At 39.8% G+C, this 13,083-nt stretch overlaps 1 protein-coding gene across 13 annotated transcripts in view; it reads right to left on the minus strand.

The window, feature by feature from the left end:
- TRPS1 (transcriptional repressor GATA binding 1) overlaps positions 1-13,083 on the minus strand; it is a 261,462-nt gene that overhangs the window by 236,309 nt on the left and 12,070 nt on the right. Inside the window, exon 1 of one of the 13 annotated variants that reach the window (XM_055313985.1) lies at positions 3,772-3,789. The exons of the other annotated variants lie outside the window; for them this stretch is intronic. The gene's annotated coding sequence lies outside the window, so the exon portion shown is untranslated. Of the gene's footprint in view, positions 1-3,771; positions 3,790-13,083 lie in introns of those variants that run through there. 13 annotated transcript variants of the gene reach the window in all.

Below are 13,083 nucleotides of genomic sequence, written 5' to 3' on the forward strand. Positions count from 1 at the left end.
CATAAGAATGAATGAAAAAATATATATACGTGTGTGTGTGTGTGTGTGTGTGTGTGTGTGTGTGTGTGTGTAATCCTCCAAAGGAACGACGCCAAGTAGTTTTCTGGAACAATTGGTGCCACTCTTCCCTACAACAGCTAATAGCTAGAATTCTACTCCGTATATATCCTAAATATAAGTTTTAAATTAAAAGATAAAATAAAACCTTAGAAACACCAATTTGAACAGTCTAATGGATACTCCCATAGTTAACGATACATGAAAAGTTGAAAGATTAGAACCAGAACAATAGTTATAATTATTATTATAGTAATAAATATTCACACAGCCTTTTGGCAATCACCAAACCTGTTTTACATATATTATTTAATTGATTTAACCCCCCACAATCTGTTCTCAGGTAGTACTGCTCAGAGCCTATAGATGGGAAAACTGTAACCTAGAGAAGTTAGAGAATTAGATTTACTCTCATTCTGATTTTATTCCAAGTAAGCCACACCACAGATAAGAAAACATAGCTGCAACCTAGTGAGCTTCTAAACACAGCTGGACATAAGCCTATTCCAGACAATCACATGTCCCAGAAGGCATGGGGTGGTTGAAACTTCTATATTTTAATCTGCACTGTACTGTACATATCCGGAGAACAAATACGCTTGGAAAGAGGCCAGAATGCTCAAATAAGAGGAAAACAAAACAAAACAAAACCAAAAAGGTTCAAAAATATCATGATGTACATTTCTAACTACTAAAGTGTCTCCTAAACTCTAGACATGGCTGCTCCAACAATAAGAAAAATGTATGGTGGACTCAGTCTTTACCATTTGTATGTTACAACGAAGCTCCTGATGGTGTGACTTCAGTACTTTTGATTCCACGGCGTAATTACGCACTTAAAAATTTGAGGACAGAACAGTACTTACTAATAATTGGTTTAGTGTTGCTGATGTTTTTAATCATAAGATGATCATTTTCTTTTCAACATGTTACTTGAAAAAGATCTTCTTTATTAAATCATTTCTTATATTTAAGGGCATTTTTTTTCCAACACAACAGCTCCAGTTTTATGCTGTCTTATGAAATCAACTTATGATGTCAACTTAACAAGCACATTTCCCTATGGAAAGCAATACTAAAAGCTAATCTGTTACAAGTAAAAAAGAAGGAGCTATATTTCCATTTTGGGGTGGAGGGAATTTAAAATCAACCAAGGCATCAATATAAAAACCATGTCCCCTTAAAATTAAAATGCCCCCCCTTAGATCCAGGTATATATTAATCTATTTTCTTTACATCAGTCACACTAGAATCTTGGAGGCAAAAATGAAGCAACAGGGTATACATTATATGAGCCAATAAAGTTCAAGCCTTTTGTTAAAAACTTCTTGCGGTAAGGAATTGAAGAGCAGCGCTACTAAAAACACTGATATTTCATCCTAGGCCCTTAATAATATGGGTTTCCAGAAAATGACATTAATACCAAGGGTGTAAAAAGCATGGCCTTAAAAAAAAGAACTAATTTTAAAAATAAGCTTGATAATGCAGAGAGGGATAAAACCTGATGGGGATCCACGCAGGGCAGCCGTTTCAAAATGTGTTCCTTGCAAAAAATACAAAGTCCAAAAAGTAGAAGCCTCAGCCACTGCAGAGAAGCTTCATGTGCTCATAAAAAGTACTAAATGGTAACCTACATGGTGACTTAGCGCATGTGACTTTATGTTTATTGTCTTCGGGGCTTTCTGACGGAGAATGCCGGAGACTGGATCCCTCCGTGGACTCAAGAATGTCTGGCTAAGTCAATATGCTTCCGAACGTCAGCCGTACCTGGCCGTACCTGGCTGAAGCAGCTCCTGGGAGACTGTGCATGAGAACGGACGGGTCGGATCTGAAAGCTAATCTCACGACAGTCGCGGGGTTCACGCAAAACCAGAACCTGGTGATCTCTACGGGCGAGCGTCTGCGAGTTGCCCACGGAGCGCAGGTGGACAGTTAAGGTGGATGGGGGAGGAGGAGGCTGCGCACGAGGGACGCCCGGAGAAGGTCAAAGCAAAGGGGGGCACGGCCCGAGGAAGCCAGGGAAGGGCCGAGAGCAGAGCGCAGAGCGAGGGAGCGTCCCTGGAGACCGCGGGGCGGGGTGGGGAGCGCGGGGTGCGGAGGCGGGAGCCGCGGGCGCAGAGGCGGAGCGCGGACGCGCGCGCGGCGGGCCGGCGGGTGCGGGGTCCGGGCCGGCGGGGGCGCAGGGGGGACACGGGGGGGGCGCAGGGGGGCGCGCGGCGGGCCGGCGGCTGCGGGGTCCGGGCCGGCGGGGGCACAGGGGGGGCGCAGGGGGGCGCGCGGCGGGCCGGCGGGTGCGGGATCCGGGCCGGCGGGGGCGCATGGGGGGCGCCAGGGGGGCGCAGGGGGGCGCGCGGCGGGCCGGCGGGTGCGGGGTCCAGGCCGGCGGGGGGCGCGCGTGGGGGGGCGCTTGGGGCCCGGCGCGCACCAGCCTCCCGCAGGGACGCGCGGGCCGAGCGCGCACCAGCCCCCTCGGGGCGGCCCGCGGCAGCACCCCCACCCCTGGCCCGGCGCGGAGCGGAGCGGAGCGGAGCGCGCGGCGGCTGCTGCAGGCGGGGGGTCCGCGCGGGGTCCGCGCTCGCCACCGACACACACAAAGCTCCTGTCGCCGCAGCTCCGGAGGCCACGGGCAGCAGCCAGCGAGCAGCCTCCTTCCAAGACGCAGCCAACTCACGGGGGCTGGAGCTTCTTGAGAAGCAGTTAAAGGGAATCCTACTGCTGCTACTGATCTGTGGTCCTGATTTTTTTTTTTATTATTTCTCCTTAAAATAAAAGAAAATAAAGGGGGGGGGCAGTTTCACTCTTGGCTTTTGCTTATGAGACTATACTAACCACCAAAACACACTGGACCTTTAAAGCTCATTCATAAAATATAAATTACTTTTTAAAATTAATCCAACAGAGACAATCTAAAGGATGATCAAGGGTTTGTTTGTTTGTCTGTATGCCTAACCCAAACCGACCTTTCCTTTTAATGTTTTTGTTAACACACAGAAGCCAAGTAAGAATGCCACGCTAAGACCCCATTTGGAGCAGGGGCAGTTGTCCAGGAGTGCAAATAATTTAAGAAACACAAAGCCCTGAGGATTAACAGGACAGTACCACATCCCCATGTCATTCAACAACTTCACCCTACAAGAGTTTGCTGTCCACAGCCTTTTTACTGTAATGGAGCCAAGAAGACAGTTACTTAGACTCATACAGATTTTTTTTTTTTTTTAACACAAGATTGCAGCTACCTCTATGGAAAGAACACAAGTTGAACGTGAGTTACTACTAAAACCGGATTTTAAAATGTCACATATAAAGACGATGGCTTTATTTCTCTGAAAATGAACAAAGGTAGATTAGGGTTTAAGAAGAAAATGGACTGAGACAGCACTCATATGAAAGTCACCTAGTCTTTGAAACCCCTGGATTCCACAGCAACTGAAAACCCTGCTCACAGCAAAGGAGAAGTGAAGTAGATGCGCTTACCGAGCCTTAGCTCTCCAGCCAGACTGCCTGGGTTCAAATCCTGATTCTGCTCTAGCTACCTGTCCCAGCGTAGGCGAATTCCCTGAGAATCATAGATGACAGCAGTTCCTACCTCAGGTGGAGACAAGACACTTGGCACGGTGCTCCACAAATGTGAACCATTACCATCATTTGAAGGTGGCCCCTAAGTAAAGACTAACCTCTGGGGGAAGGAGCTTTTCCCCTGTAAACCGAGCTCACCTATGGCCTTTGGTCGCTCTCACTTCTTTTTAGTGATCAGTGCTAGCGAGGCATCCACCAAATCAGTTGTTGCCACACGTAGCTCATTTCTATGCAAACTCTATCCAGCCTTTGGGCAAAGTTTGCATGCCCTCTGCTCCCTGATTTTCACAAGTGAAAACACTGCCACGGACGACGGGCCAACACATTTAATAATGTGCTCCTTCCCATCATTAAAGGGCACCACACAGCTTTAGCAGACAGGAAACTAGCGCGGTGCACACGCCGTCCAGCTGGCAAATAGAGGCATCTTCAGTGACCACTCCTCCTACATACAGTCTGATAAGGAACATTTTAATGGAGCCAAAACATACATTTCCTTCCTATTTCTGCATTAGCAGACATGAGAGCTAGATAGTCATGTCAGGAATTATGAAACTACAATCAAGAGATTTCTAAGCCACCAAGACTACCAGAAAAGCAGGAGGACTACATTTCGCCTACTCACTTTCAACCAAAAGTATGCACTCCTTCAGTTGTGGAAAAGTACAGAGCATTTAAAAATTCCTACTTATTAACTAGAATGTACTCTTCCATGAAACTCCTTCTACTATCACTTAAATAGTTTGTAAATTTCAGGCAGCTATTACTTTTAAAAACCCAACAATCCCCTTCAAAGGATTTTTTAACTTGCTGATAGACGTAAGGTGACATCAGAAAAGTATGTCTGAAATATGCAATTAGCTAAGGTTTCTAGGAAGCTATGGAATGTTTTGTTATTAAGAAAGAAACAGATAAATGAGAGCCCTCCAAGTAACTAGCTGTCCTAGAAGTAAAGAAATTCATTAAATAGATCCTCTCCTTGATTTCTCCTTCACCGTTCCATGCCCCTACAGATTTGGGAATGCACAATAACAGCAAGCCTTCATAATTTTCCAGAGCTGTTTAAAATAATATTTAGGCGCTTAACAGATTCATATATTAAATCAAAGGGACTTCCCAATTCTGAGATAAAAGAAAGATTTGTAGTTTAAAAAAGAAAAAAAAAAACATTACAGAGAGAAGGCCAAGAATACGGTCTTAAAAAAAAAAAAACTGTAAAAAAAAAAAAAAACTTCAAAATTGTTCCTTGGTTTTTAAAATGAAATTAAAAGTAATTAGTAAAAACCAAACAATCAAAGAAGTCTCAGGCATTCTTGTTTCAACATGAGAAATGTCTCAGTAGCTCTTACTCAGTGATCACTTTACTGGCCATCCCTCAAGGAGACATGGAAATTTAAAGGAGCAAGAGGAGGTTCAATATCGTTCACTGCCATAAATGTGGCCATCCCGAAGCAGCATTACTGAGCTTCCACTCAGCTCCTGACCAACCCTATTCACCAGTATCTGTGCTAGATCTTCGCAAGGTCTAAATCTTCCTTGCTCCGTTAGCATCCAAACACTGGACCCCTTACAGGTAACTTGCACCGTGAAGCCAATAAGTAAGCCACTCTCCTCAAACGTCAGGACGCAGTATCTGGACCGACAAACATTCAACCTGTGGAAGTTAAAACTACACGTCTCTGGCTCATGACCACGGGACCGAACATTGTTAACCTTCATGTATTAAGGGCACATCATCTATCACTTTGTACCTTTGATTATTTTGTAGTGTCTCAAACAGTTATCAGTAAAGCACAAGGTAATTACGGGTTTTTGTTTTTCTGTAACTCACGAATGTGTCTGGGCCTTCCTTTACCTCAGTTTTACCAGCACTGTCACACCTGGTTCAATGATGTTAATCACTACAAGACAGAATTTGAAAGTACGCTGCAAAACACGTCATGTTAAGTTGTAACCAGCAGTAGTATACCTTAGGAACAATACATTAGGGCAAACTTCAAGCCCTTCATTAGGGCTATTAATTATATAACATCAGATAATCCTTTACATCCCCGAAACTTAACAACCCAATTTCACAATTTTGTCAATACCTAAAAGTCTCATGCTCTTCTGGCCAAAGTGTCCTTTCCCCATGTGCCAATTTAACGCAACACTTTTGAGAAACCACTGCATCTAAGGCTTTGTCAAGAGGACAGAAATAAATTGGGTATCCTCTTACTCTCCTCAGCCTTCCAATTCCAAGTAGATTCCGGTATGGGCCAAAGCCACAAACAAATGGGAGCACGGGGCAGAGATGTGTAAATCTAAATGACTATAAATCTGAAGGCTTCAGGAAGAATAAGAGAAGTCAACATCCGAGGAGTAGGTAAAATTCCTACAGTTAAGGTTGGATGAAAAGCATCTCATAGAGGTAAGAACATGAATGAAGGCTGGTTTGGGAATATTCCAGGACTAAGTATTACTCTGAGGAGAGAACACATGGTATAGCAGAGACAGAATTGGTAAACTGGGAACAAAGCTTAGAGTCCTGTGGGGCACCTGTGGCTCAGTGGTTGAGTGTCGCCTTTGGCTCAGGTCATGATCCCGGGGTCCTGGGATCTTGCCCCACATCAGGCTCCCCGGGGGAAGCCTGCTTCTCCCTCTGCCTGTGTTTCTACCTCTCTCTCTGTGTGTGTGTCTTTCATAAATAAATAAATAAATAAATAAATAAATAAATAAATAAATAAATAAAATATTTAAAAAACAAAACAAAACAAAGCGTAGAGTCCCGAATGCCAGGCTAATGATGATAAACAGACTTATAAACAAGGAGACGACTGATATTAGAACTCAGAAGCCAAGTTAGGTCTGGAGGTGAAGCCTCCAGAGTTACTTCATTCAGATCAAAAGTTAAAAACAAAGAATACTAAGAAAAAGTGCAGATATTAAAAGTCAAAGAAGGATTAAAACAAGTGTGGTAGGGATGCCCTGGCCCCTGGAAGCCAAGCCAGGAGAGATACTCAAGAGAATGGTTGGCAGCATCCAATTCACTTAGGAGACGCAGTCAGATGGGCTGTCATAGTCATAGTGCTGGGGGGCCACAAGGCCACTGGTGTCCGCAATACCACAGTGTCAACAAAAGGAGGAACCTGGTAGATTTCACTTTGTTGAGAAATGGAGGTATATATGAAAAGAAAACGCAGATTCGAGACTTCAACATTTTTCCCACTCTAAAGTTATTTTTATAGCTGAGTAGGTTTATCTTTTATCTGAAAAAGGAGAACAGATTCCATATCTGGCTTAGAAACATTCTAATTAATAAATCTCAAAGTGCAACATTTTGACTTTGTGCCATGCCAAGTACAAGATGGAATCCATCTGGAAATAGAGAGTAGCCTTTTGTTTTGTTTTACCTTGTATTTTTCTAAACTTTTAAGGGAGCTATATTCATTATCTGTGCACTGTTACCTAAAATCAGTCCAGTGCTTAAACCATAACCTATCTCCAAGCTTCAGAAGCTATATATTAGCTATTGAATTGCAACTAGACTCTTCCTAGATTCTAAGAATGCTCCATGAACTGTAATTGGATTAGAATCCAAATGAGCAGAAAATAAATGCCATGTAGCTACCTTCTATAAAACATCCAGGATAGTCTTTGTTTAGAAATACGTGCTGGGAGAACAAGTATAAAACAGTTTAAGGAATGTTTGAGAAGGGGTTTACTAAATGTGGATGAATATATTAGCCAAGTTGTGGGTCCGAAGGGGTAAAAAAAAAAAAAAAAAATTAAATGTATACTGATTTATCAGGAAAGCAAATCCTTTGATAAGTGGAAAGGAAAACAAAATACAAAAACTCATCTTATTTAAACCTTATCTGGACGTGACCTGTTTTAAAAGCCAACAAAAAAAGTACTTTCTGATAAACAAAGCCCAGAGTAAGAGCCACTTAAAATTTATTTTGATCTGCAATGCCAAGAGTACATGGTAAGGTTCCAATCTCTTAAAGTCAATGGAGAAAAAGAGATACTTGGAATATAGGGAAAGGATCAGTAGAAAAACAAACCCCAAAATAACACTAAGAAAAACCAGGGCGAGATAAGCATTAATAGTGTTTCCTATGGTTTCATCAGGTAAACATTGGGTGTTCAACTCTAATAACAGTAGAGTTAAAAAAAAAAAATCAACTACATAAAAAATAAACGACATAGGGCAGCCCCGGTGGCGCAGCGGTTTAGCACCGCCTGCAGCCCAGGGTGTGATCCTGGAGACCCTGGATCGAGTCCCACGTCGGGCTCTCTGTATGATGCCTGCTTCTCCCTCTGCCTGTGTCTCTACCAATCTCTTTCTCTCTCTCTCTCTCTCTCTCTCTCTCTCTCTCTATGAATAAATAAAATCTTTTAAAAAAATAAAATAAAATAAAAACGACATAATCAACTGCCAGAGGAAGATGAGGGCAAAAATCCTAGATAATAATGTTAAAATAATGGAAGTTTTCAGCCTTTCTATGTATGGTATGCTCACTAGACCAAGAAGGAGGTTTTATGTGGGATGGTCACCATACTCATTAAGATGGCTCCTCAACCCATTCTAGAAGGACTGCTTTTTAATATTAAAGATTATTCAATTATTCTCTGATGTAATTATTTCTGACTGAATGTGATCATTTTTCCACTGGCAAACTTTCTTATTTTAAAGTAATACTATCCAGAGCAGTCATTTATGAAGGGTTTTCATCTGAAAGAAATATTAGTTAAACAAAACAACAAGATTAAAAAAAAAAAAAAAAAAAGACAAGCCTGCCCTCTGGCTAAGACACAAACTCAGACAAATAAAAGGCAGTCCAACAGGTATCTTCTCCTGGCAACTCGATACAAAACGGGCTGAAGGGCAGACCCTGGACCAAATCCGCCATTTCCAGGGCCTGACACACCTCCTTCCTGCTTTCCAAGGGCCCTCCAGGAACCATCTTCTAAAACAGTTTGGGAAAATGTCTTAGGTCCAATATTTTTCTGCAAGGCACTCACCAAAATTCTTTAAAACAGAAATGGAAAAGAGAGTGCCACCAGAGGTTATAAATCATAAAATCTCACTGATGAGGGGAGTTGCACCAACCTCTAGATTACATAACTATTAGAAATAAAAGATAAAAGAAACAAGAAATTTGTGTAAAATATACCTCATATGTATAAGATGACAAAGAATTTTTCCTGTTTTTCCAATGCGACGGAGTAAATGATTAAAATTAGCTTAACAATAACCAATGAAGAACTGTTAATTGCATTCATATTGTACGGCAGGGTCATGGATAAAAATGTAACTTCAAAGAAATTTTAAAAGAAAAATAAAGGCATTACATTTATATTTTAAAATATATCATTTTTACTACATTTAAGCTGAAATTTATCATTCAAAAGACAAAATTAATAACAGCATTTAAAATAAATGAAGTTCCTTATTATTCCTTTGTTAATTTGTTTTCCTAAATGCTGAGGAGTTTATTAAAATGCCACGAATGGTTTCTCAACCACGTTTTAATAACTAATTGCACATTTCAGGCCTAATCTCACAGATGCTGTCTATAGTTCTCAACCTGCCAAGGGGCTTATGGCTGTTATGAATAAAGAAAAATCCAGTTTCTTGGAAGATAAAAAATCCTTAATTCAAATGGACTGTTTTTATTTTTAAAGTTGGCCTCAAAACAGATAAATGTTGGGAGGTATTTTAAACTACTAAACTACAGGGAGAAGAATAACACAAACTCACTCCTTATTAGTGACCATTTTACAACCAATTCTTTACCAACTGAATTTTATATACACAAATCTAAAGAGGCTTGTATTGTTCAGGGGTCCAAAAGAGCATTAAGCCTAAATTTTCTGCAGTAACTTTTTAACTTTCAGGATAACTTCTGGATTACACATCTGATTTCCATGTCTTCATAAGGTATTGATAAAGAAATAATGTGAATGTACCAACTGATTTATTACATGACTGATTCCCCACTGCATATGAATAAAGGATATTCTAATTCTATTCTCAAATCCATCTACAAAAGGAAAAACGAAGAGTAGTGAGTTTCAAGTACAAGGCCGACTTCCTCAACAAACCTCAAACCGATGTCTAGTGTTGTATGTATAAATGGAGATGGTGACCAGACACAGGTTCTAAGCTCAGTCTTTTGCTCAGTAGCTGTGCGATCATGAGAAATTCACTCTACTTCATCCTCAATCCTCTCCTTTGTAAAGTAAGATGCTTCTGCTAGAATGGATAACAGTTTATGTCCTTAATTTCTATCACTTGAAAGAAAATATGATCCTATGATCACTCTGACTTATACCTGAATGAAAGAAAAACGAAGAAACAAAATTTAAACTTGAGTTGTAGATTTTAGAGGGATCATTCAGGGGAAGTTCAGTCATTAAGAAGTGTTTCATTAGCCAGCTTCCACTTTTCCTCAACAGAAAACTGTTAGAAGGCTCTCAAGCCTAAATCCACATTTCCACCCGTCTGTGGGAAACAGAACACTGCACACTCTCACACACCTGATGATATGTGCCCATGAGCAAAGGAGATGGGGGCCAGGTTTTAGAATACAAGCACAGAACTAAGAGAATTCTCTTGCAGGGTACGCAGTTCACTCTACACGTGACCTCAGATAGTTGATTAAATGTATTCTTCTGTTCATTTTCTTTTGTACATGGTTTTATTGACGGAACCTAAAGAAGTAAAGTTCACATATTATTGGGCTCAGAAAATCTGCTCACAAAAAAAAAAGAAAATCTGCTCATATTTTTACATGATCATGTTTTGTCAAAATAAAAGGGAACCAATTATTTCTACAAACGTGTTTACTCAAATAAACCCCACTTTCCCCTAGATTAGGAAAAGAAGTGATCTATAGAACGTTTTAATGCTTTATTTTTTTTTAAGATTTTATTCATTTATTCATGAGAGACAGAGAGAGAGAGAGAGGCAGAGACACAGGCAGAAGGAGAAGCAGGTTCCATGCAGGGAGCCTGACATGGGACTCGATCCCGGGTCTCTAGGATCAGGCCCTGGGCTGAAGGCGGTGCTAAACCGCTGAGCCACCCGGGCTGCCCTGTTTTAATGCTTTACACCAGTATTTAGGGGCTTTGAATTAAATCTAAACACACTGTTCCAGCTCTTCCAATTATATCCCAAATAGGTAAATTTTTAAAAATTATTTTTTCAAAGAAACACATTAAACATGACTTGAAATCATCACATTAGCCTAATTCCACAACATGGTTTTGATTACACTGGACTGGACCAAAAGTTTTGGCCAAATGTTCACCTGATATCACAGGAGCCAAAGTAGGAGGTGGTTGGTTGAAATGTCTACATTTCTACCAGCAGAGACACCAAAATACTATGAAATGCACTCCACTAGGAGTGGAAATAATGCGATGCGCTCTCTCAGAGTTAATTCCACTTCGAGAGAATAGTGTGGGCGATGTGTTAGGGATACTATCTATTTCTTTGGGGCCTGATGCATTCGTTCCAAACGAAAATATTTTAAAATAGTCTTTAAGATAAATGTGCAGAGCTGTTGCTTCTTTATAGTAGCAGCCTTATTTGTTTTACACATAACCATAATTTAAGGATGCCAATCATTTTAAGCAAACAGCTTGCAAAACATAAAATAAAATAAAATACAGGCAAAACCAGAGAAAATCTTCTTTGTACTAAAACATCATTTACATTAAAATACGTCAGGTTAAAGTTGCCACTACATATACAAAGTTAATACTAACCCTGTGCGCTGACAGTATTTCATATTTTCAAATTAATTTTGGAGAATTCCACAAGACTATCGTAAATTAACTTCAAAGCTAGTTAAAATACTTTTTCTTATCCCTTCAAACAAATTTTTAGATACAAGTTGCCTAAGGCGCAAATGAGAAAAAACTAAATGTCATGTTATTTTACAACATTCATAATATTTGCAATTAGAATAAATATATGATTTTCAAATACTACTCTTTTTTGAAGTAAAAACGAAAGTGTGCAGATGAATAAGACAAGATTTCTCTGTAGTGACTCCTTAGCAATGACCACAATATCTCATCCCAGAAAGGTCAGAAAGGTGTGGTGGCAGAGCTGAAATCACTGTTCTATTTCTGATGCATCAAAATGAGTTTCTGAAAAGAACACAAAAGGAAAAAAGCAGTAGACAAAATAATTGCAAAATTAATTTGCATTTAATGGTAAATAGGAGGATTCTGTAATAAGAAAATCTTAAAAAGATGAAGTTTTTCCTCCCCTTTTTGAAAGGCTTAAAAAAACAAAACTAAATATTTCAAAATCAATGGACTTCAAGCAATCCAAGAGAATTTGGAAAACATTTCTCTAAAAACCAATCCAGAACGCAGGATGTCAATTTGGAAATAATGGAAGCATATTTCACTTTAAAATTCAAAAACTTTTCAAAGACAAAAATTCAAGTTAACATCCAGTGATTAACTCAGGGACTGCTTAGCCAAGAACAACTTTCGGCACTTAAAACATAAAACTGTCAGTTTCCTCTGCTTGGAGACAAAACATACAAAAAGCAAACATTCACTGCTATATTTTCCTAGACATGAAAGACAGAACTAACTTTTATAAAAGGTGATCACTCTAAATATGTCTACCTATTATTACACTTATGCCATAGCTCCTAAAAATCAGTTACAAATTCCAAACCTCAGAACCATCATTAGTAGATGGCTACTATTCTAGTACATTACTCCCTAAACTTTGATGGAAATAGAATCATTTATTGAACTTCACTACAGCTCAATGCACAAATACGTTAAGCAGCCTGTGCTTGATATCACTTGAATACAATCTACTATAAACGAGGAAAACTCTTTACTAAAAAATCTCAAAGGACTGACAACATGATACTTGGCACTGTACTTCTTGCAAATCTAAAGCATACTGATGGTGAGAATAATTTAGGTACTCTCTTCCCTGAATCAAGATACATTCATTTCAAACATCATCTGTGATCAAATGGTCAAATTCATATTTATAAACTGGGACTATAGAGTTTGGTGGAAGCACTGAGTAACTAATACTGTCTTAATCCTTTTGCCAGAAGTAGGTCACAGTTAGTGCTTACAATCATTTCAAAATTATAACAAAACTTTATTTCATTCAATGGATTTCCTCATAGAAATGGAACGGCAAAGGCCTGTTCAACAGCAAACAATAAAATCATATTATTATTTTATAGTATACAAGTTTCTTCCTCTTCTTATATTGTTCCCCGCCCCTCCCCACCAAAATGTACATATTATTAAGAAATGTAGGTAAAAACCCTACAGCTGGCACATTTTTCCAGTATAAGAAGAAATCTTTATTCCTCCTTAAACTGAAATATTAGATCCCCAAGAGGAGAAAAAAAAACTGGGTAAAAAATGGTAATAAAGCATTGAAGAATAATCCAGTGGAAGCACGCT

This window comes from Nyctereutes procyonoides, unplaced genomic scaffold (genome assembly GCF_905146905.1).
Source record: "Nyctereutes procyonoides isolate TBG_1078 unplaced genomic scaffold, NYPRO_anot_genome, whole genome shotgun sequence".
Taxonomy (NCBI): Eukaryota; Metazoa; Chordata; class Mammalia; order Carnivora; family Canidae; genus Nyctereutes; species Nyctereutes procyonoides.